General features: G+C 38.8%; 1 long non-coding RNA gene across 1 annotated transcript; it reads left to right on the top strand.

The window, feature by feature from the left end:
* Positions 1-1,134: 1,134 nt before the first annotated feature.
* On the top strand, positions 1,135-11,012 carry LOC311523446. Its single transcript, XR_014712338.1, has 4 exons — positions 1,135-1,224; positions 1,619-1,659; positions 9,624-9,722; positions 10,861-11,012. It is a non-coding gene; the product is annotated as an uncharacterized lncRNA (long non-coding RNA).
* The last annotated feature ends 12,892 nt before the right edge of the window (positions 11,013-23,904 follow it).

Consider the following 23,904-nt stretch of genomic DNA (forward strand, 5'->3'; position numbering starts at 1 on the left):
GTTGTTTTTACACAGAATTATTTCATATTATTTTTCTCTTACATAAATATAGGTTTTTTTGAGACAAAATGAGTAATCATGTTTTCTTCCGAAATCACACTGTTTCCCAGGGTACATCTCTGACTTTTACAACCTTAATCACTTGGGGCATGTCTTGAACTTTTAACCTTCTTTCCTAAGCTCTGATGCTGTGAATGATGGTCTATCCTACTTGACACACAACTAGATTGTAGTTCAAAGTGGATGTCACAAACACTATGGCACTATCTGGAGCAAAGATTTGACTATCACTTTGGGATAAGCCCATAAGATCATAAAGTTAAAATATTTTCTACTTTACTATTTTCTATTTTCTCCATTCCACTAATTCAGATTTCTGCAATACCCATTTATCTCAATGTTCACTTAACCTCTTTTCACTACTAATAATTGTCACATAACATGAATATAATTTTCAGACAAGATATTAAATTAATATTACAGTACTATAATGTGATCCTACTCATGACCTGTTATAAGCCAGATGTAAATAGCTTCCCTTAGCCTTGGGAAATGCTGTACAAGTCTTGGAGCGAAGAAGTCCTGAATTATGTACCCATTGCTTCCACAGTTGCCTTTAATCATGTCCTGTACTTGATAACCCTTATTAAGTGAAACCTCACAGTAAATGTCATTTAACCCCTTTTTAAAAATGGTAAATGTAAATGGTAAATGTCATTTAACCCCTTTTTAAAAATCTAGGAAATTCCACACAAAAGGCTTTAAGTGAATGGTCAGGTTGCATTGGTAAGCAGTCAAAAGTCAGGAAATGCCAACGTTAATGCTGTGTGCCTGATTTTTAACTCTGCCTTCTTAATAAGAAACTTTGAGGGCAAATCACATGACACAAAAATAGTTACATTCCTACATAAATTGAAATAATGTACTCAATAAATGCAATTACGTCTATATTTCTTAATTGACTGAGCTACTAACACAAATGACTGTTCAAAGGCAGATCTGTCTGCAAAAAAAATGTATTTTCAATGCATCGTTCTTAGGTACTGATAACATTTATTTAAAGACCGTATTAATGTGTAAATTATCTGATAGCCAAATCTTGAGTGGTGCTGAGCATGTTCAATTTCTGTTGAAGTCAGTGGGATTTCCATATCCACATCATCTCTTAGAAGATGGCTTGAAATCAAAGATATACTGGAATGCCACAACAGTGAAATTAGCAGTGTGAGTATTACAAGATGTGTATATAAGATTTTAGAAAAAATAGTTTGATATTATTTGAGAAATATGTGGAATTGTGTGATTACTTTTATTGCACAAGGGGACAGAATTAAGGTTGCATTTGCAACTTTAACTTTAAAGTTTCCTAATTTCTGAGTCCCTAGCAGTGGCTGACAGTCATCCCTCTGCCTCTTTCATATATAATTTCATTGAGGTGGGGAGGGAGTAACAAGATGACTCAGTTGGCAGGTGCCGTCTCTCATTTCCTGATTAAAACACTGACAACAACCAGAACTCAAGAATCAGATATATGGATAGATGTTGTAATTTTTACTTGCTTCTGTGGATTTTAGGAAAAGTAAAACCCTGTAACTGCAGAGTAATGTGATTTTTACAGCATATTCTTCAGTGCTACACAGTGACTGAAAACCGCACCAGGTGAGTGACCACAAAATATGTAATATGGCAACTTGCAGAAAAAAATTCTACTGATTATTAATCTAATGCTTTAGATTCCTAGAATGGTAAAGACATTGATACGTGTAATCTCAGAACACATTTTCATAACGACCTGATCTTTCTGTCCTTGGGCTAGATAATGATGGAAGTTACAGTGGTATAAATCTAGAGTGACCGTTGATTTCAGTGTAACAGAGATCAGAATCTGATCCAAAGAGTATAGTCAAGATTTTGTCTGAGAAAAGAATGCAAGCTTTACATTTTCAGCTGTCAGTGCTTATGTATTGTTTTAAGAACAACCATATGCAGCACTTTGAAAAGCTGTCGAAATGGGAAATATAATAATAGTACTTACAGTGATCTGCACTGCCACAGCAAAGTAACTATTTAAACTAGAGACGGTACTTCAACTTTCTAGTTCTCATTTATTATGAATATCAACAGAAAACCAGAGTGAAAAAACTTCAGAATGATGCAAAATATGTTCTGACAGAAAACTCTCTTCCTGTAGTGATACAGTACATTTGGTCAGTGTTCTGTTGTGTGTATGTGGAGCAAACTAATCGCGCACACAGCTTCAGCCAGAAAACAATTACCCTGTACTTAAAGTATCCAAACATCTGTCATAAGAATTACCCACACTACTTTAAACAGCAAGGAGAGAGGACGTGTATACTGTTGACTTTTCATGACCGGACTGAGATAAGTAATAAATATACACAATCGTATTTACCAAGATAGAGTCAAACCATTATGTTAAAGTGATGATGCCACCAGTTAATGTACTATCACCCATTCCTTTAAAAAATTTACAAAAGATAAAACTGGTATATTGCAACAATTGGAAAGCAACTGTAAACAAATTTCTTATGCTATTTACATTTGCATAGAAGTGCCAAGTATTGCTATTTAATTTTAAATATAAAGGCAAACCTGGCACTTCTTCAGATGATCTATAAATTAGTTTCTTAAAGATTTAACTCAAAATTAATTTGTACCTTCTTGAAGTAAAATACTTTTTTTTTTAAAAAGTAGCATAGCTCTGAATTAAATTCTTCACATTATATTGGTTTCTCTGTTTTGTAATTCTTATTTGGGTCCCCTCAGAGTATTGCCTATAATGAGATGAAAGTAAAGGCCAGACGAACAAGTTATATTCCCTAGCTGCTTTCAGATTTGTTGTGCTTTTGTTCCATAGAAGGTGGCTGGGCTTTTTCTTTGGTGTTTCCTCCCTGTAAATAATAATTTCAGGGGTTGCCATAAAATGGTGTTTAAACTGCTCTTGCACCCGCTCAGCCAGTCATGAGAATTCACTCAAAGGCCATATTGCTTAAGGACAGGAAAAAGTAGCAGTTGCCACCTCCACTCAGGATGTGTTACACTTATATCAAGGGGTCCAGAGCCAGTCTTCCCGGTTCTTCTGTCTGTCTTCTTTCCAGACACAAGACTGAAATCAGTTGTTTGTTCTGGGAATCAGCAGACAGAATTATGTATGAGGGAACTGTATTCTCCACCCCTCTTCTACCGAATCCTCTTTATCTCGCCACTGCAAAGAAACAATGGTGTATTAAATCATCCAATGAATGGCAAGGCTACCAGTACAATGTCTTAACATCATTCATCTTACTGAAGGACCAGATGTAGCTGTGATATCTAAAGTCTGTTATGTATTATATATGTAATAGAGGGTATATGCACTATATTTATTTCCTAGGATTTATCTGGGGATTTACTACAATTTATCCTCATCTCCAGGCAGCTCCAATTACTTAACAAAACATCATAAACAATAGTTCAGTTTTTCCAATACACAGGCCCACAATTTGTTTTGTCAGCAGACTTCCCATTGGAGGAAAAAAACCAAGGCTCCTGCTATATCTTTTTATTGTCTACAATCCCACCACTAAGAAATCCACATCTTTGCTAAAGCCATGCAAAAAGATGAGTTTTGTGATGTACTTAGAAAATTAACCAATTAAGGCGCCAGGGCACCAATTGTGTTACTATCCTTTATAAAACAATAGGAACAGTGTGAGGATAGATATGATTTAGTGACTACTAATGGCTACAATAAGTCTTTGAGTATACACTGTGGGTTATGGGGCTTTCCACTAAAGTCAATAGAGTTACTCTAGAATAAAACTGATGTAATGGTCTGCAGGATCAGTTCCAGGATGTTTCTAGAAGTCTGAGCGTCATCAACTCACCTGACTTCTTGAGTGCCTTACTAAACACTACAATTAGTACTTACATATGACACTAGCCATATGACAAATTGTGGGACCATATAGTAAATTGCATTGTACTTCTGGCAGCCTCACCTGCACTCTGCCTTCTGATAAATTTCCAAAGAATTTATTCTAACATTCTAATTGTCTGAGTAGCTTCAAACAGTCATTCATTAAATGGGGAATATATGGTAGTTTGGTGTGGTATAAAAGTTTTTAAAGTTTTACAAGCATGAGTTTGGGACAGCTGTAATACTCATGAATATGATAAATCATTATGTATATGTAATAGAAAATTAATTATTGGAATATACAAAGTTGGAAAAAGTTGCTTTTTGAAGGGGACATTCAACTTTGTTCAATCATATTTTGAATAAACTAAAACACAAGTGCTTGCTTTCTCCTGTTTAAATTTAGCTGCAAGTAATGATGGTAAAGATAATATCAAAAAGCCCACTTACTGCTCAAGTCTCCTCTTCCTGCAAGATCTCTATGGGCTATATATATAATATGCTCATCTTTTATTATAGATTATAGGTTTGTTAATAAACTAGTGATACAAAATTATGTTTCTCCAGTGGGAGTGCCCTTAAAATTGTGTGGTATTACATCAATGCAAAATATGACTCTTAGCAAAAACTCTTAGCAGAAATTCATGCTGTCACCTGTTGGGAGACAGGGAGATGAATAAAATATTGGAAGCGAGCTATTTCATGATTTTACTCTAATTAGTTAAGAAACAAGAGTTCTATTTTATTTAAATAACCTGCTCTCTGCCATAGCATTCTTTTGGAAGTGGTCATTATTAAAACTATTGCGCAAAGCTTCACAAAATGTGGATTTGCTCTGATTTGAACATTTTATGTGTCACTGCTGCCGCCAAGTGACAGGTTTGGAGGGCATAAAACTCATCGCAGTTTGTAACTGCAGTATCCAAATAATCCCCTGTCCTCCTACCCCACTCCAGACCCTCCCCTCTCACCACCTACACAGAGACAACCTTCTAAGGCTATGCATTCAGATTAGCCCTTTTGTGAGTGTGGTGGTGTTTAAGCAGTGGACCAGGAAACATGGAGAAAATATAAATGCACTAGGTATTTATAGCTGTATAATATTCTCCTCCCAGGATTCATGTCTGTGGGAGCGAATCACATGTAGGACTAAAGTAACTGAGAAGAATATTTCCATATCTGGATTTGTGTGTGTGATGATTAACTCCTTTTATTCCCATGCAAACTGCTAATTTGTCGAAGGTGGCCCTCAGAAAGCAAAATGACACACCAAGGGAGCTGGGTGCACAGTAAACTTATTACATATAGACATAGATGCATCTATATGCATCAGTTGCTTCTCTTTTGCAACCTTATTCTTGAACTGTGCTAAGAGCTTTTCAATTGCGGTGACATTTTCAGCCAAAGACGTAATAGTTGTTTCAGAGCTGTGTTTTACAGGCAATTACTTTATCTGATCACTGGTGCAATCTCCCCCGAAAAGGGACCAAAGCGATCAAGTTAAATCATTACACAAAGGCAAGAGAAACAGAGGGATACACACAGAGAAAAAGGGTCTCATTTCATTAGCTGGTGTCCGTGCTGCCATGTCCAAGGATGCACACAATGAGGCTAGTCCTTTAAGACAATACTGTGTGAAGTTGCCTCCTGTAGTTGTTGACAGCTCTGAATCCTCCCTTCCAGAGCTCATTGTGGCCACAGTGGGAGGCACCTGCAGAAAATGTGACAAAGGTAGGTGGGGAGCAAGAGCTTTTCAGTGAGCTCCCAGCTGGAGAGAAGAAGCCACACTGAACAGCTAGACTGGGAATGGGCATGTGAGGGAAAAGGAGGTCAAACATGGGCACCTTAGCACTAATGACTTTCTAAGCACTGTACAGTTCAGGTTTCTGACATCTCTTAACGTGCTTTTCTTCTGTTTGCTTAATATGCTGAGGTATTTAGCTTAAAAGCACTAACTGTTCCATTATGATGGGCAAGTTGTCCTACCCACTGATTATTGTCAGTAAGTAGGTCTTGCAGCACTTCGTCTCCCTTTACACTCCTAATCTGGGAAGGCAGGTAGGAATTTTTCCTCCTTCAGCTTCTTATCAATTATGAGCATTTCGAACACTAGTCAGAATAAGCTACCTGTTTGATTTACCGTGATTACAAAGCACAGACCAAACAAGGCTGGCTGGGTCTACCTACAGAGAAGAATTTCCAGAGTTGCATTATTTTATTTTTTTAAAGAAATAGACATGTAAATTATTTAGTATATATTTCCAGAGTGGCTTGGGGGGGCCTAAAAATATTGAATGTATGTGTGAAATACCTTCTTTATAAAGTGATCTATGGATAAAAAGAGCTAAGGGGTGTGTGTGTGTATACATGTAGTAAGTATATGTTTCCATACTCTCTGTTTCTATAAATAAGTCTGGGAATCTCTTATTATTTTTGTATATTACAGTAGAACCTATAGTCTTAAGAATCTAAGAGGATTAGGCCTGATGCTGCAAACACTTTTGCACTTTGGTAACTTTGCTCAATAAAGTTGTGCTTAGTACAATGGGTTCTGACTGGGGACTCTAGGCCCTATTGTAATATAAAAATAAGATTCCCAAACTTGTTTTACATACACAGGTAATAATTGTAACAATAAGGAGGCGAGGGGAAAGGATGATTCTGGGTAAATGGCAAGAAGATGCAATGTTACAGGCTAGCTATAAAATTTTAAATTGAATCCCATGTACCTACTCGTTATACATATGACTTGTATATATGCGTCATTTGTATTGCTAGGGCACCTAGACGTTCCAATTAAGAATTGGGGCCCCAGTCAGTGTGCGCGCACACACAACTGAAAAGAACAAATACATAAAGATGCAGACATATGAACACACATGCACCTATTTGTTTTTTCTCTGTTTTTATGTTTATGCCAGCTTGGGACACTGCTTTTGGTGTGTCACAGCTAGGCTGGTTGTGTTTAGTTCTGTTTGTAAACCCCCCCACCCCATCCTCACCCGGAAAGGTAAGAGATTGTCTCATCATTTCAGGGCTTGTTTATGCTTTGAATGTATCTAGTTCCCTTGGAGAAACTCTTCCCTACATCCCCAGCCCCCTTTGGAGAAAACAAGAGAACTATTCATGCAAAAAAGCGTGGGTGGGTGTGGTGGAGGGGAGAGGATGCCACCGACAAACCCTATTGAAATGCACTGGCTGTTCATTTACATTCACACTTTTTAAAATAAAAATGTTAACTAACGATGTTAAATGCTTTGCCAAAGGTCTTGGCGGGTCAGTTGCAGAAGTGCCATTTCTGCCTAATTAGGGCTCTTGTGTGAGCCTGGGGGCCTCTTGATACAGCGGGTGACAAGCTGGGAGTTGACAGCTTCAATCGGCTCCAACGGGAAGGTTGTGCCGGTCATGTTTTCCAACTCAGCCAGGTGTTAGCTGAATGTGGGGGGGTCTTGGCCAGACCTGAGCTCTTGTTTGATCTCCCTTTCTTTTACTCGCTCTATTTTGAGCTCTTCCCTTTGCCTGGCCTGTCTCGTGTCAAGGTCAAGAATGGGCTTGACTAAATCGGCAATTTCGTTTATCTCTGGGAGGTCATTAGCAGCCCTCCAAATAAACCTTGGGTATTGGTGCAGAAACAAAATGGGCTCCAGAAACCAGGCACTGCACAGTCTAAATCTAAAAACAGGAGAGAGGAATGAATGCAGATGTGTCCAGAAAAAAAATCTTTTACTGATCTATCTTTAATAGATATGCCTTAGAAACCACAGTTAGATATAGTTAATAATACCTGCACTTATTAAATACCTCTGCCAAGGCACCCTGGATGCTGTACAGTTTAAAGGCTATCACAGTCATGAATAATTATCTTGCATTTATACAACCTCTCATTTTGAGACCACACAAATAACTGCAACCCAATATTACTTTCAGAAATCAAAATAAAACCTTCCCATTCTTTTGTCAACACTCATCCCTCTGCCTCCTGCTGGAATTCTTTCTTTCTTTCTCTCTCTCTCTCTCTCATCCTGACATGTGTTATCTATATAAATTAGATTGAAAACTCATTGGGGCATTTCTTACTTTGTGGACCATCCTGAGTTAGTATAAATCATTGGTGTTTTGAGTTCAGTGGAGCTACACTTATCTGCATTAGCTGAGAATCTGGCCCTGTGTCTTGAAAGCACAAGGCACAATAGTGCTATTTAATAAATAATAATCCCAAAAGATACTGAATGCATAAAATATTAGAATAAAATCCAGATGATCCTAAACTTCCTTATTCAAAATATGATCCAGTTTCACAATTTTCTTAAAGATTTCCATTAGAAACTCTTCCACTGAAGAAAATGTATTTCATGTCCCTTGCACTGTTTGAATAATCCAAACTTCACTGCATGTAGGAATCGCTGTGTACACTACTGAAATGCATCCAGCTCTGGGATAAACTATTTAACAGCACAAAGCAATACCACACAATTTTGGACCAGAAATTATTAAAAAAGCTATATCCTGTGTTGATAATCGCATTCCCTAATATACAACAGCAATGGTATTTTTAATGTTAGGTAGGAAGAATGTAATTGGAATTAGATAGAATGTTGAGTTTCATATCTTTACTCTTTTTTAAAAAAAAGTCCCTTGAATTCCCTCTCCCATCCAAAAGGCAAGTCTGCCAAATTCAACTCTCAGAAAAACAAGTACCACTCTATTGTATGTAACAAAGTTGTACCTGTAAAACAGTGGAAAATTGAAACCCATAACCCAAATGGATTTGCAGGGCCAATGTCTCTTATGGCAGCAAAGTCTATGGAGTGAAGCACCAACATTCTGCTCCTGAAAGTAATTCAGTTCTAGTACCCTATGAAATGCTCCCTTCCAATAAGGAGTACTATCCTTAAGCAGCAAGATAATAATAAATGAGGATAGCCAAGGGTTCATATATTCGTTTTATCAGGACTGTACTACAGTGTTGGCAAAAGAGATGTTGCTATTGTTGTTAACGTGAAGAGGTAACTGCAATATCTCAATATTTCAGGAGTTGTTTTATCCAGATACATTAAAAAGAAATCTCTGATTTACACAGTGGGTCTCTAGTGAATATCCAACGTTAATTTCATTGAAATTAATAATAGTCCAGCATGCAGAACAGATGCAGGTTAGGCAAGAGAGAGCCACGGTGCAATTTGCAGAGGAGACTTTTTCCTTTCAACTGGACTATGTTGGAAAAGTATTTTTGCTTGTGTTGTGGACGTGGGAATACTTAAGTAGAGCTCAAAGTCCTGGAGGACATTGAAATCAAAGACACGGAAGCCGACTGCTCAATATTACTGTAATATTCATTGTTCCAGCATCCTGAATAGAGGTTTAGCCTTCCACAATAGATTTGGGCCTTTCTGGCCAGTTGATAAACATGGCATTGAACTGGTTAGCTGCAAAGTAATAGGAATGGATTCTTCTCCATTAAATGTTCAATTAAATACAGTGGTGGCCACTTGTTTGAATCATCATAACCAGCTGCATGTTGTCTGATTTCTTCACTTGCAGTACCAATACCTAGGCTTGTGCATGTGACCTTAGTTAACATCAGCTGGAGTTAGTTCCTCTTCCAGACATATACCTAACTCCTTTAACTGAAATGGAAGGTGCATGTGGTGGTTTATCTGATGAGCACTGAAAAACATGCTGTGTGCTTTCCGGGTGTTTACAGTACACAGGAGCTTGTTGCTGAACAGGTTTGTCCAAGATCCATCACCAACGTGAAGGAGAAGCGGTGACCATGCAAACAGTTTTCTAGGCGATGAGTCAGGTTGGTTTTAATTTATGTATTTTTACTTAGCAAAATACAGATCAACATCAATATTGTTGCTTTTTTTTCTTAAGACAGGGACAGAATGAAAGACTATTTATCTTCTTGCAATTACATCTTGTAGCATATATTAGAGCATAAAGAGCATGTATGATTCGTGTGTGGAGAGTTCAAGGAAGCATATTGTCTTGGCCCCAGGTCCCACAGAGAATCTTTACAATAGGTCATACAGCTACAGCCTAGTTTAATATAGTTAGCTTTTTGTAAAGTTGCTGCATATAAAAATCTAGTCACCGTGTTTTAAGCTGAAAACCTTGGACAAACTAAACACAATGGACTGAGTTAAGACAGAGTGCTAGCCTTTAATTGAATTTTCTTTCCATTTGTGGGTTCAAAACAGAACCTTGACATTACTTCAACTGTTTTCTCTTTAAATTTAACTGCATGTCCCAGGTGAATTTGAAAATCCCTACATATATACCGTTCCAACATAGTGGGCAGCTTGCTTTCCTCTGTTGATAGCTATTTCATGTGTGCATTGGTCTGGAAAGTCATTTGATTATTTACTATTGCTTTTCAGTATAACAATTTCTCCTCCATTTCTGCTGTGTAAATAAAAAAAAAAAGCCCCTTTCTGTTAGTATTTTCAAAGTAAGGTATTTTGTAAATGAACGTAACAAAGCAGACGTGTAGGGTTAAATCATGTTACGTGGAGAGAAGAAAAGGGAAGCTGGGCACAGCTGGGAGCATCCTCTGCCACAGGAATCTTTCTAGCCAGGACAGATCGTTTTTGCTGGGGGGTAGGGTAGTATTTGCTGTTTCTCCAATATGGAGTTTGGGGCAGCCTAAGTCTGACACTTGCCATAGACTGCAGCGTATGCACTAGCTCTCTGGTGGGGCTCAATATGGCCCTTGGGGATGTAGTGTGCATTAGCCAGTCCACTCACTGTCTGGAATGCTATGGAAAGGTGGTGCCAAACTGCTTTGTGGGGAGATAACCTCCTGTGCAGTATAGGCCAGGACTGAACACTGAGGGCCTGATCCAATTCCCGCTGAAGTTAGTGGGAATACTCCCACTGTCTTGAGTCAGCAATGGTTCATGCCCTTACTGAATTTCCATTTTTTCCCCATGTTTTAGATTTTATTTTCATTTTGGTATGGAGTCAGCAGAATCTGTTGTTGCTGAAATATGTTGACATGAGGCTCTGAAGAGGTCATAAGGGGAACAGATTTCTTTCCTCCAGATAGAAGCTTTAAACAGGGAATAATTACATGGAAATGCAAGCATCCTCAGGTAACTGATTGGATTTTATCTGCCTGATCTTTTCATGATGTGAATAGAAGATCAACCTGGCCCTGAACTCTCTTGGCAGCTTCATGGAATGATTTAAATAAGATCAGCTAAAACAATTATGCTAGATAGGTTTTAATGATCAAGCAAACCAATTCATCAGCGTGTCTCCCATTGGTACTTTCATTCTATTACCATACACAGTCTGACTTTATAGGCTGGGTAATTCTTTTGTAGATCAAACCATTAAAAATCATTTTTAAAAGGCTTTAGAGCTCAACTGATAGTTTGCCACATGAAATAAATATTTTAGAGTAGGAACTACTGCATGTGATGCACAAGTGGTATCACTTCAGCAGTATAACATTATTAATAATGAGTTTGACTTGCTGGATTATAATTATTGTCATCTTTTTAACGACAGACAGTGTGCTCAGCAGTGTACAAGGCAAAATGAGACCGTTCCTGTTCTGAAGAGTGTCTGATTCCACCCCTCACCCACACCGCTGATTGTCTTGGACCAGGCCCTGAGTCCCTTGCTGGACTCTACGGTGTGCATGACCCCAAGGGCCTATAAGCAGTTGATGCAGCTGCATGCAGTAATGAGGAGAAATCTCTTCTAGGCCTTAGAGGCATGCTTTCATCCTCCCCTTCTATTCAGTCTGCCTGCAAAGTCTGTTGCTTATCCACCTGCTGAAGGCACAGACAGTTGCATCCTGGGACCTGGTCTACACTACACACTTATGTCAATATAACTATGTCGCTCAGGGGTGTGGAAAATGCACACTGCGAGTGATGTAGTTATACTTACCTAACTCCCAGTGTAGACAACGCTATGTTGACAGAAGGGCTTCTCCTCTCAACATAGCTACCGCCTCTCGGGGAGGTGGAGTACTGACTATGCTGACAGAAGAAATTCATCAGTGTAGGTAGTGTCTTCACTGAACAGTACAGCTGTGTCTCTGGAGCACTGTAAGTGTAGACAAGCCTTGAGAGCTGGACAGAAAATTATTTGCAAGGCACATCTTCAAAAGATTTAGGTATGTCTCCATCTGCTGGTTGGGAAGAATTGAAATCCAAGGATCTCGGCTGATACAGAAGTTCAAACAAAAAATGGTTTCTCTGGAGTGGATAGGTGTTTCCTTATATAATCCAGTTGTAATAATTTATAACATTGAAATATCTTGTTTCATATGGTGGCAATAAGATTTTTGACAGCGACGTATTTGGCCAATAGGTTAAAATGGTGTTTAAAAAACAGTGAAACAAGCTACAACCTTTTTCAAAGCCTGAAAAACATCCACTGTATTGCAGAAGTCACTGATACAGAAAATCTGTAATGAAATTATTCTACAACATTCTCACTCTATTTTAGATCATCTGGCAAGATAAGAGTAGAAGCAGGAATTCTCATTGTCTTTATCTAAGCTTTAGGGGGTGCATTGTGAACAGAGGGTATTCCAGCTGAACATAATAGATCAAATTCCAGAATGATTAGAGTCTATGTTGTCTAATTAATTAGATTCCATGACGGTTAATTAACTGATGACGTGGTTGCGAGTAGTATATGAGGCAATAAATTGCTGCTTTTAGTCTTAACCAGACCTGAAAGTCATTTGTTGTAACTATACTAATGTTGCTATATTAGGGAGAAATTACACACAAACACAGTAATGAATATAGTTTAAGATTTTAATGCTTTTAAACAGGAGAATAAACAGTAAGTCCAATGATGATACATATAGGATCAAATCTTGTAGAGCTTACTCAGACAAAATAAATGTTTAAGGAACATATTTTGGTGAATTTACACAAACATCCTCTCTGAGGTTAACAGGACTACTCCACATGAGGAGTAAGATAGCAGGTTCTAGCCCAGAGTCAACAGAAAATTTGCCTAGATAAGGAATGAAGACTGCAGAATTTGCTGCTATTTTTTCTGTTACTTTCATGTTATACACTAGAATGAATAAATAAAGGGTGAGCAAGCACTTCTCCTGAGTGTCTGCTTTCTTGCACTCCCAAATCAAAGTTTTAAATTTTTTAAATTACTCCCAGGTGCTCATGGTTGCAAAGATAATGTGAACTGTGTGAGTATAAATCAATGTGGTGATGTCTACCGAAGTCTGCAGAGTGCTTGTAAGAATAGTTCTGAGATCTGTAAACATCTCCCTTTCATTTCAATGGGCTGTTGATGCTGAAGCCTATTGATAACATTTTAATGTGTCGGCATTCGCTATTTTTCTGTGAGTAAAATCATGCAGAAATAAAAGGATCATAGTATAAAGATTTGGACAATTTGCTGTGAGTGACATCTAATTTTGCATGAGGAGAGGGCGGAGTGCGGCTTGTGGCTGAACTTTTTTTTTTTTCCCCCCTAATCTGAGCCCTGCATGCAATGCACTGCCACCTTGGAACTGAGGCCGAGCTATGAATCTGCTGGATCCAAATACGCTGCCAGTTTGAATGCAATGCTATAATCCCATTTTGCTTTCCATAACCTATTTTATATGGTCACACTTCAGACAGCATGTTTGGGCCCTACAGAGAGAAGCCAGGAGGCTACAGGGAGAAAAAATGGAACAGAAGTGGATGGAGAGAGAAAACCAGGCATCCAAACAGGATCTCTTGTCACTCTAGAGCTGCTCTTCTGGTTCTGAAATTCTAGTGGGGGGCATCAACCCATAACTGGTCAATTTGAACACCTTATTTCTTCCAAAGGCAGATGCATCTTCCCTCCCTCCCAAACTGTACTGTACATTATTCACCTTTTCCACTTTTCTTTCTTTTGCATTGAAATCTACAGTGTTTTGTGGGAATGCATTTTTCTTTTTCTATTACTCCTAGCTAAAGACATACTGTATCTCCAAACTGTTTTGATAGATTGCACAGAGAAGAAAATGATTCAGAGGGGGAAAAAATCTTTTAATGTATTTTTTGAAATATATTAGTACTAAAGCTACCTTTAAACTCCCTGCAGGTTTAATGAGTGCCTGTTAAATTTTCTGGATAGAGAAGACTAATTTGCCAAACAAAATCCTCACTGTAATACATCGGTTGCTTAACTATCTTTTTTTTTAAAAAAAACTTCAGAATAAATGAAAAATTGATCTGTTTGGTCACTGAAATATTAAATTGTGTTGTCTGTCACTTGTTCAACATTGGCTTCTTAAAAGGGAAAACAACAATCACAATCAAGAGTTCTTCAGTGCCCAGAAGAAAATTGAAGCTATAAATGGACAGATGAATTATGTGCTTCCAGTGTTTTTCAAGGGAAGCATTTACCAAGGGAGAAAATTGTTTTAATCTTATAACAACCAAGGAGTAGACTTTGTAAAGCATGGAACACCCTCATATACATTTATTTTTTGTTGCATAGGAACAGCACAAAATAGCTTTCAACAAATATGGATGGGAAGCGGGCTTTTTCATTGTTCGCTATGTTACTTTAAATCCTTAACAAATCTCCATGAAACACTCAGGAGATCTGAACACATTGGACTAGCTGAATGTTCAGCCTTTTACAATATTAAAAATAAATAGAGCTATTCCTGGCATTTGCTGAACATTCTATTAAAGTGGGAATAAAAAGTAAGTTTTAGACATCTGGGGTTTAATTTAATCTGGGGAAGAGGAGAAGCTATGTCCCAAACCTGAGAATTTGGAGGTGGCTGTTGTATTTATTACTTTTCAGCAGGGACAGAGTTTGTATTTTTTTGCCTATTTCTAGTTTGCTAGGCATCAATTGGAGGAAAATACATAGCTGCAGAGCTGCCACTAGGAGGCATTTACAGCCTCCCAACTTTTGAATAATAAGATCTGGTCACAGGAAAAACCTGTATTTTTCTGTGCATTTTCTCTTGCATAGTTATATCCCAGGTGTATTACATGAGAGCTGCTTTTGCATTTATGCAAAGTATGCACAAATAGTCAAAAAGTTTACCTCTTTACTGTTGATAAACAGAACCACTTCTGGAAAAAAATCAAGACGTTTTCAATAATAAAAAGGATTTAATTCTCTTTTTGGGAGAAGTAAATAAACCTATCTAAAATGGTGTCAATTATCAAATGTAAAAAAGGACGAAATATAAACTGTAATAACCATATTTAAATCCCTCGTTGATTTCAACAGAATTTGGCAGGAAAAGTAATAGAAATGGTGATCAGTTCTATAAAGTATTAATCCGGTTCCTGAATGGATAGTTGAGAAGGCTGTATTATCACCAAGGAAAATGGAGTACTCCTCCTATTATTGTTGTACTGTGCTGCAAATATGACAATGAAATTTACCTGTTACTGGAGTCCTCTCTGTTAGGTGTTTGCCAGAAGCCTTTAGTTTACCTAAAAGTAAGGGGCGGGGGTGGGGGCGGGAACAGACTGTCTTTCTGTGATTAAAATTACCTTATGAGGTTTGGGGGTTATTTTAGTTCCTGTGTGTGTGGAAAGGAGCTCATGAAGTTGGCCTTATGCAGTTTAGGCTAGAAATCAGCTCATGGCATATGGCTGGCAAATATTTTAAGAAAATTTTCCTCCAAAGAGTTTCAATGTAGAATTGTGTGTGCGCGCCTTGCTCATGACATAGATTGGAAATTTAGGGCCTGCTCCTGCTCGCTTAGAAGTACTTTGGCATGGTGCAGGATCTGGCCCTTAGTGCTGTGTGAAGAAAATGTTGAGATAGGCTAAGGAAGGAGAATCAAATGAGTAGGGAGGTTTCTAACGGGAGAGTTCAGGACAACCAAGGTGGGTTTGTCTCTGAGACTTTAATCTTCGTTCCCTCGGCTCTTTTCACTTGTTTACAGTAATTGTTAGATATCAACTCTGTACATTCAGGTAGCTGGTGGTAATGGACAATTCTGGTTGGACTTACCACCTGACCAGTGTATCTGTTTTAAGTCTGGCCAAGGTGGCTGGGTAGCTCCCACTTTGGTTGTTCTAATAAGGCCGTTCATTTTGGGGTATATGTATTGGCAGAGATTCCACTGGGTATCTTGTTCTTGGTTGTATGTGAATGCTGGTAGCAAGAGAAAGTGTTTGGTGTTTTTTCTCCTGAAATGTTTTAGAATCAGGTTTAATAGAGGATAAGTCAGCTTAGTGCTAGTAAGGAGAAGGAGCAGGTTGTATTCATGTGTAAATATTCCTACTAGAAGTTTATGAATCATTATCCCAGGTTCTTGAATTCTGATAAGTTTCAGGACTGAATTCAGGTTCTTAAAGGTCAGTGCAACACCAGTAGGAAAGGTAATTGATGATGGTGGGCAAGGAGAAGTAAACAAAAGTGAGGAATTGTGGCACTTTGTGGACAGCAGGTAGCAATGCCTGGTGCCCATACAATGGATAGCATGTCCTTGACACACCTTCTTTTGTCTAGGATGGCCTAAATTCATTTGGCCATGGACAAAAGAGAAATGTGGCCACAGGACCATTATGTAGGGATACAGGTTCCACTGCTCTGATATGGAGGAGACCAAATGGTGAAATCTACATGAAACTGAATTTATTTTGACATATAAATGGGGAGCTGGTGTAGTCCAGTGGACATGGGTTCAGTTCCAAAATCTGCCATTGACATGCTGTGAAGCCTTGGGCAAGTCCTGTCACTTCTTTGTCTTTTGCTTTTCCCATCTGCAAATCGTGAATAATTATACTTATCTTTCTTTGAAAAGCACTTTGAGATCTATGGATGAAAGTCATGCTAGGAGAGCTAAATATTCTAGATTTTGTTTTGTTGTTTTCAATATTATAGCTATGCTATAACAGTAGCTGCCTTTGGGCAGCACTGGGATTTTCAAAGTTGGCAACACTTATATTTAGATTTTGTTTAAAAGAAGGGTTAGTCTGAATTATTACTTTAGATTTTCAGGCTTACTGGCTATTTGGAATGTCTACTGGACACTTTTATAATTAGGAATAGGAAAATGTAATTCAATGTTTCCTTGATTGGAGGTAAGAGGCTAGACCATGTATAGACCCAAATCCTTATACTTCAGCATATGCAATCCTTGACTGAATGAAATTAAAATAGTATGCAGCAGGGTCACACATTTTTCAGCCTTGTGAATGCTCAGAGGGACAGCACACAGCATGAATGCAGTCACGCATTACTGACATAGGGCTAGGAGTGCTTGAGGCTCGATCCTTCATTCCTTACTCAGGCAAAACTGTGCTCTTGGATGTAAGGACTGCAGGGCTAGGTTTGTGTTGGAAGGCGCACAGTTCCATTTGATGTAACGGTTGTGCCTTAAAGAAACCTCCATCTGTATGCTGCTATCTGTGATATGTGAAGGGTTAATTAGACAGAGAAAATTATCTAATCTGTTGCTGCAGATGGGGATTCAAGTGAGGAAATTCTAATGCTATGTTAAGCCCCAAGACCTGAATTGTTTTCTTAAAGCCCTGTCTATAAAAATGTTTCTTAGCACTTTTCTTACTATGTTTTTGTTTTAGCTTGCAAAGAAACCCCTAAAATGTACCATTCATTATGCGTCTATTCATCCAGGGTGACACTATCTCTTTTGCAGGAAACCCCCACGAGACCCTGTGTACCGCTAGACTCCCACTTAAGTCCTGAAGTGGGATGTAAATGGTGGCTCTCTGCACAAGGGTGAATTTCACCCATAGTACGTTGCTTCCACTGCTTCTGCTTGGCATAACTCTAAATGAGGTGAAAAATCAGACACCAAAGGAGTGTTAGGAATGGCCAGGAGCGTGGATAATGCACCTAAGCACAGAGCGCCTGGGGACCAGGGGAGAAAACATAGGAAAGAATCCAGAACACTGGGGTGCAGGAGTAACTGCAGATCTAAGGCTTTGACAACTTAACTTCTGATATTTTCCACGTTGAATAGCTGGAGCATTTTATAGTGCTGCTCAGGTGGATGGCATTAAACGCCTCAGCAATGTAGTTCTCATCTTTTCATCTTAGGTAACTATCTTCAAATATGTATTTTAAAATATTATTTAATACCCATAAAGAGAAACCAATCAGCAGGCAAGGACTGGGTCACAAATATTGCCAACAAAAACAAAAGAAGAAACCAAATCCCATTCTGTGTGGCATTCAATGCAAATCAAAGAGTAAGAACATTAAAAGTATCCATCAGTCATGGGCAGGTAAGGGGGAAAGAACTCTTGGATGAGTCCGTCTCTTGATTAAATTAATTGCTTACCAGGAAAAAATGGGCCAGATCTCCAACTCCTTTCTAGCTGCTTTGTGCTACAAAAATTGGGTGGGAACGCTGACATAATGGGACAGTGGGAATTCCTGAGATCCCCCAGCATAGGTATAAGAAGGGAAGCGCACTGTGCTCTGCCAGTCCCCCTGCCAACAGAACAGACCCTAGAAGACCATTTCTGCCAGTGTAACTTAGCAGCCTAATGCGAGTTGCATTGCTTACTCCAAAGCTAAATTTGGCCCATGGATAGTATGGGAAGTACATTAGTGTAGGAAAAAAATTTTCAGGCCATTACCTATTTATTCTTTTGGGGGCCTTTCTGAAGTGTTTATATTTTGAGTCAATATAGAATGCTATCAAAGCTATGTGTATTGACAGGTCCTCACCTCTGTGTGTATTTGGAAAGGTTCTTCATGTGTCTCCTAAATCAAAAGATATAATTTGAAGGGAGAAAATTATGGTTCATAAAGTGTTCCTCTTAAGTGACATGACTATGCTTAGACCACTGCAGGACAACCTAAATTGAGAAATGCATATTTCCATACAAATTACAGTATACTGCAGCCAAGAGATCAATTAAAATGTCTGGAGACCAAGACCTCTCAAATATCTCCATTCAGTCGGCCATTCAAACGAGATGAGAAATACTTTTAATTGGTGTAAAGAATTTGAACTCTTTCAGAGACTGTGTAGAGACTGTTGGAAAGTAGCATTCCCTGCAGGGCGGGATTTTCAGCGTTTGAGAGATCCAGGAGGGAATTTGTAAGAGTTCTGCAACCTAACACTTTGTCTCCTGCCAAGAGAGAATTACAGAACCTGGTGAATATTGCAGAAAGATTGGATTGGTCAAATTCAGTGTAACAAAACTGGCTCTACTAAGACCTGTGTATCAAGCAACATGATAATCTTAAATCTATAACACCTTTCATGTGGAAGGAACCCAAAGCACTTTGCAAATTGTGTTGTGTGTACTACAAGAATTGCTACACCATCTGCTGAAATGCAGCCACTTCTGGAGTGAAATACAGCAACTGTTTAACAGTGCATAGCAGCATTACACAGTTGATCACAGAAAGTGAATACTTTAACAAACTGAAACTATGAAGGGATATTTTCAAGGCAGCGAAATAGAATATCCCCTTCTCGTGTGAAAATTGCAGAGAGGTCTTTAAATGACCAAAAGTTGTCAAGACTTCTGTTTGGCATTTCATCCAAAAAAAGAGGTCATCCTGATGAAAGAGAAGCTAAGTTCCTTACCTTTGACCAGAGTCACAAGGCTCAGTCCTGCACTTACTGTAGTCAATGGTAAAAATCAGCTGTATGTCTGTGGTGCAGGATCGGGCCTGAAAAGACCCCGACTGAAGCAAGTTTAATTGAAAATCTCATGATATCTCAATGGGTAACCTGGAGTGGAATTTGTGCTTCTGCTATCTCCTCCAAACTAGATTAGGATTTTGCATGCCCTTGAAAATGAGAGGGCTGTCGTAAGAAAATAGCGAGCATGATGAGTGCAGAGCTTCTCTAGAGAAATCTGACAGGTAGGAAATATTGAAGGTACATATCACCATCTCCAGTGGGGAAAACTGGTAGAGGTTTTGAAAGTCGCTCTATGAAGAAAAGTTCTTCATGAGCATTAAGCCTATTAACTATGAGAGTATACAGTTAACAAATGAAGAAGCGATTGAAACCATATTTAATTTATGAACTGCAAATGCCACTAAAATCAAATGAAACTAGATTTGTAGTCGAGTCCTTGTGCTTGTCTCTAATAAACTTAAACATACATTTTACAGATATCAGTTGCTTGAAATTCACCTCTATTTAGTCATTTTTGACCTGAAACACTGAGTGACTTAAAATGTTTGTGCTGTTTTTAGATGAACAAATACTTCTCCCAGAAGTCAAAAAAGCAGTTTTTTGACTAGTAAGACAATATTTGTTCCCTTGCAAAGCAATGCTTTAATATTAAAAAATCTGTTAATTTAATCAAACAAATCTTTGTAATTAAAAACATTAATTAAAAAACTGATTTAAAGACAAGGTTCCTTTTCATTTTTAAATGATTTGTTAGGTGTTACCCAAAGGCAGCATTAGAGAAGTCTCTCATAATTCCTTCAAAAAGTACTGAACTCTTGGGAGTTTATAATTCTTGTTGTAAATGAGTTCCCTGGTGGAATGTTAATGCTGTCTGGGGGCACTGGAGTTTCTTAACAATTTGTGATTAATCTTTTCACAGCATCTGTTTGTGAAGGAACTCCTGATCTTCATGGCAGTATAAGGGCCTAAGGCCTGACCCTATAACACTTTTCTTGCATGAAGCGCAGAGTCCTGTTCCCATGGAAGCAGGAGTAGGCCCTATAGTAAGCATAGGTTAGGTTTGTAATAAGGTAGGCCACGATTTTCAAAAGTGATTAGTGATTAATTGCTCAGGAAAATAGACTAGGGTTAGTTCTTCACCCTGCTTCAGCCCCTTTACAACACTGTAAAAGGGCTGGAGTGGAATAAAGGGCCCTCGAAAAGTCTTGGTTCCAGTCCTCGGAGGGTTCCCCCAGAGCAGGCACCGAGTAGGGCTGTTGTAAAACTGCCTCCAAGGACTGTCCTGGCATGCTGGCAGAGAGGGAAGGGAAAATAGGAATGATGGGCTGGTGGTAGAGCCATGGCACCCAGCACTGCAGAGAGATGAGGCAGCACTGCCGCCCATGGGGTCGAATGAGAAGGCTGCTGTAACCTAGCTCCCAAAGCTGTCTAAATTATGCCGTGCACATGAGAGCAGCCCCCGACCAGGAGGGTGCAAAGGCAAATTAAAACCAGTTTAGCATGTCCCTCCCGCTGGACTCTGAGCACAGAATCTTGGCCCTGGGCATCACTATGGATAGGGAGTAAAATCTTAAATGGTATCAAAAAAGGAATAAAGAATAATGCTGAGACTATACAGTGCCATTATATGGTATGCCCTCACCTAGAATACAGGCACTCCGTCTCAAAACAGATATGGCAGAAATAGGAAAGGATCAGAGAAGAGCAATGAAAATGATTAGAGGCTTTTGAAAGACTTCTGTATGAAGAGATTATAAAGATTAGGATTATTTGGAAGGCAGTGACTACAGATATGCAACATAATGAATGGTGGTCGTTTGGGCATCCCTATGTATTCTTTCTCCTAATACAAGAACATGGGGACGCACAATGAAATTAGCAACAAATTTAAAACTAAAACAAGAACATTTTGTTTTACAAAGTGGAATTAATCTGTGAGCTCATTGCCACAAGGTACTAGTAAAGGAAAAACACAGGATTTGATATTTGTATAATTATTATCTAGAGGACAAGAAGTATCAGTCCCAATTTGTTTCAGAACATAGTATTTGGATTAATTGTTAGGAAGAAACTTCTCCCATAGATATGTAATTGCACTGGTGTCCATTATGGGGTCTAAATTCCTCCTCCTCCAAAGCAAGTTACTGGTCTCTGCTACACAAAAGGATACCAGATTAACTTCCCATTGGTTTGGATCTGGTATGAGAATCTGTATAATCCTATATATATATATATATATATATATATATATATATAATTTTTAAACTCTCAGGGTTTGTTCCTTTTTTAGCTAAGGCTGTGCTGCTGTGACTGCACTAGGATGACATCTTAGCACCAATTTAATAAGTGCTCTATCTAACTTCAGTGCCAAAAGTGAAAAACAAAGTATGTTTCACGGCTGTCATTGACTTCCCTGCATTGCAGAAGCTGGACAGAGTTTTTATAGAGTCTTGGCTCTTAAGTACCATAAAGAACAAAATGAAATTGTGCATGGCTGTGTGCAGAGCACCTAGGACCAGATTGTTAATGGAACTTGCACAATCTGGTCCTGAATATACAAAGGAGAGGAAAGGGCAAGGAGCCCTCCTGACTGTTAAGCCCTATCCCCATGTTAGTACATTTGCTGTCCCTGCCCATCTCCACAGTGGCAAGCAAAACTGATTAGGTACTCAGGGCCATTCTTGCTGCCCCTCCTACATTCTGTAAAATTCAGGTACGATATCTGTCAGAGCTGCTCCTTGCCAGCACATCTCTGCTCTGCCCCACAGGCCTGACCTAAAACCCATTGAGGTTAATGAGTCTTTCCCCTGATTTCCATGGGCAGGCTGTTTGGTTTCACAGCAGTGTCCTTTAAGTGGCAGGACAGCAAGGTGTTGTCAGGAGAGAATGGAGATGGGGCATATCTAAGGAAGCCAATCACTGTCATTTAGGTTTAAAAAAAATTGCGAAACATTATTAGCTAAGTAAAAATGCATACATATGCATTGACCGAAACCGGTGCAATAGTTGGGGCATGTCTACACATACGGTGCTGCAGTGACACTGCTGCAGCAAGTCTTCTGAAGGTGCTCCGCCAATGGGAAGCTCTCCTGCCGACGTAGCGCTGTGCACAGGAATGCTTACGTTGGTGTAATTTATGTCGCTTGGGATATTTTATCCACACCCCTGAGTGGCATAAATTATGCCAACATAAGACGTAGTGTAGACATAGCCTTAAGAATACTCACTTTGAAAGTTGTCCATGTAATTTTTAACTCCTTCTGATTATCCTCTGGGGTATTTTAGCTTTTTAATTTTTGACAGACATACTCACTATATATAAATTGCAGAACTCAGTAATTTAGGTTTCATGATGGATAATTCTTATGCCAACGCTGCATGTCTCAGCAAAGTACGTGTGGTGCCAGCTAAATTTAGTTATACCCAGAAATTGGAGTTAGTCAAATTTTAAAACAAAATAAAAATATTTTTATAGACTAATTTTGCAAAAAAATTTAACCTTTATTATGATTTTAGGAAAAAAACCATAGTTTTTAATGGGGAAGTTTTGCAAGGTAATTTTAAACTAGAAGACTGGGAGGATTAATAGAAATAAGACATATGAAAGGCCTATGAAAATATACTAGGGCAGGAGTTCTCAAACTGGAGGTCGGGATCCCTCGGGGGTTGTCAGGTTATTACATAGGGGCTGTCAGCCTCCACCCCAAACCCTGCTTTGCCTCCAGCATTTATCATGGTTTAAATATATTAAAAAGTGTTTTTAATTTATTAGCAGGGTCGCAATCAGAGGCTTGCTATGTGAAAGGGGTCACCAGTAAAAAAAATGAGAACCACTGTACGAGAGCTAATGCACTGGTGTATTATGAGAATCCTGTAATTGATGTACTGCACCACATGATGGCAGTGTATTGTAGGATATAGGCTAGGAGCCTGCTTCACATTCTCTGTATGAGACTTCACAAAATGTGCTTTTATTAATTTCTTAGAAACTGCAATTCATGGCCACTGATTGAGCAATGAGGATCTGGTTAAATAGATGCACAAAGAGCCTATAAATCCAGGAGTATGAGAGCAACTTCAAGGGGGTTTAATCTACAGTTTCTTCTGAAGTCCAGAATCTCTGATCCCATGACCATTAGAAGACTTTTGGGGCAGCCAAATATAATTCCGGGTTTCTGGTTCCACTGAAGTCAACAGCAAAACTCCTTGTCTTTATTGAGAGTTGGACTGGCCAATGATGGGGGAGGGCAAGGAAAGAGTTCAGTTATGCTGTATTTTTAATGACAGGTTTCAGAGTAACAGCCGTGTTAGTCTGTATTCGCAAAAAGAAAAGGAGTACTTGTGGCACCTTAGAGACTAACCAATTTATTAGAGCATAAGCTTTCGTGAGCTACAGCTCACT

This window comes from Lepidochelys olivacea, assembly GCF_965140295.1.
Source record: "Lepidochelys olivacea isolate rLepOli2 genome assembly, chromosome: 7".
NCBI classification, from domain to species: domain Eukaryota; kingdom Metazoa; phylum Chordata; order Testudines; family Cheloniidae; genus Lepidochelys; species Lepidochelys olivacea.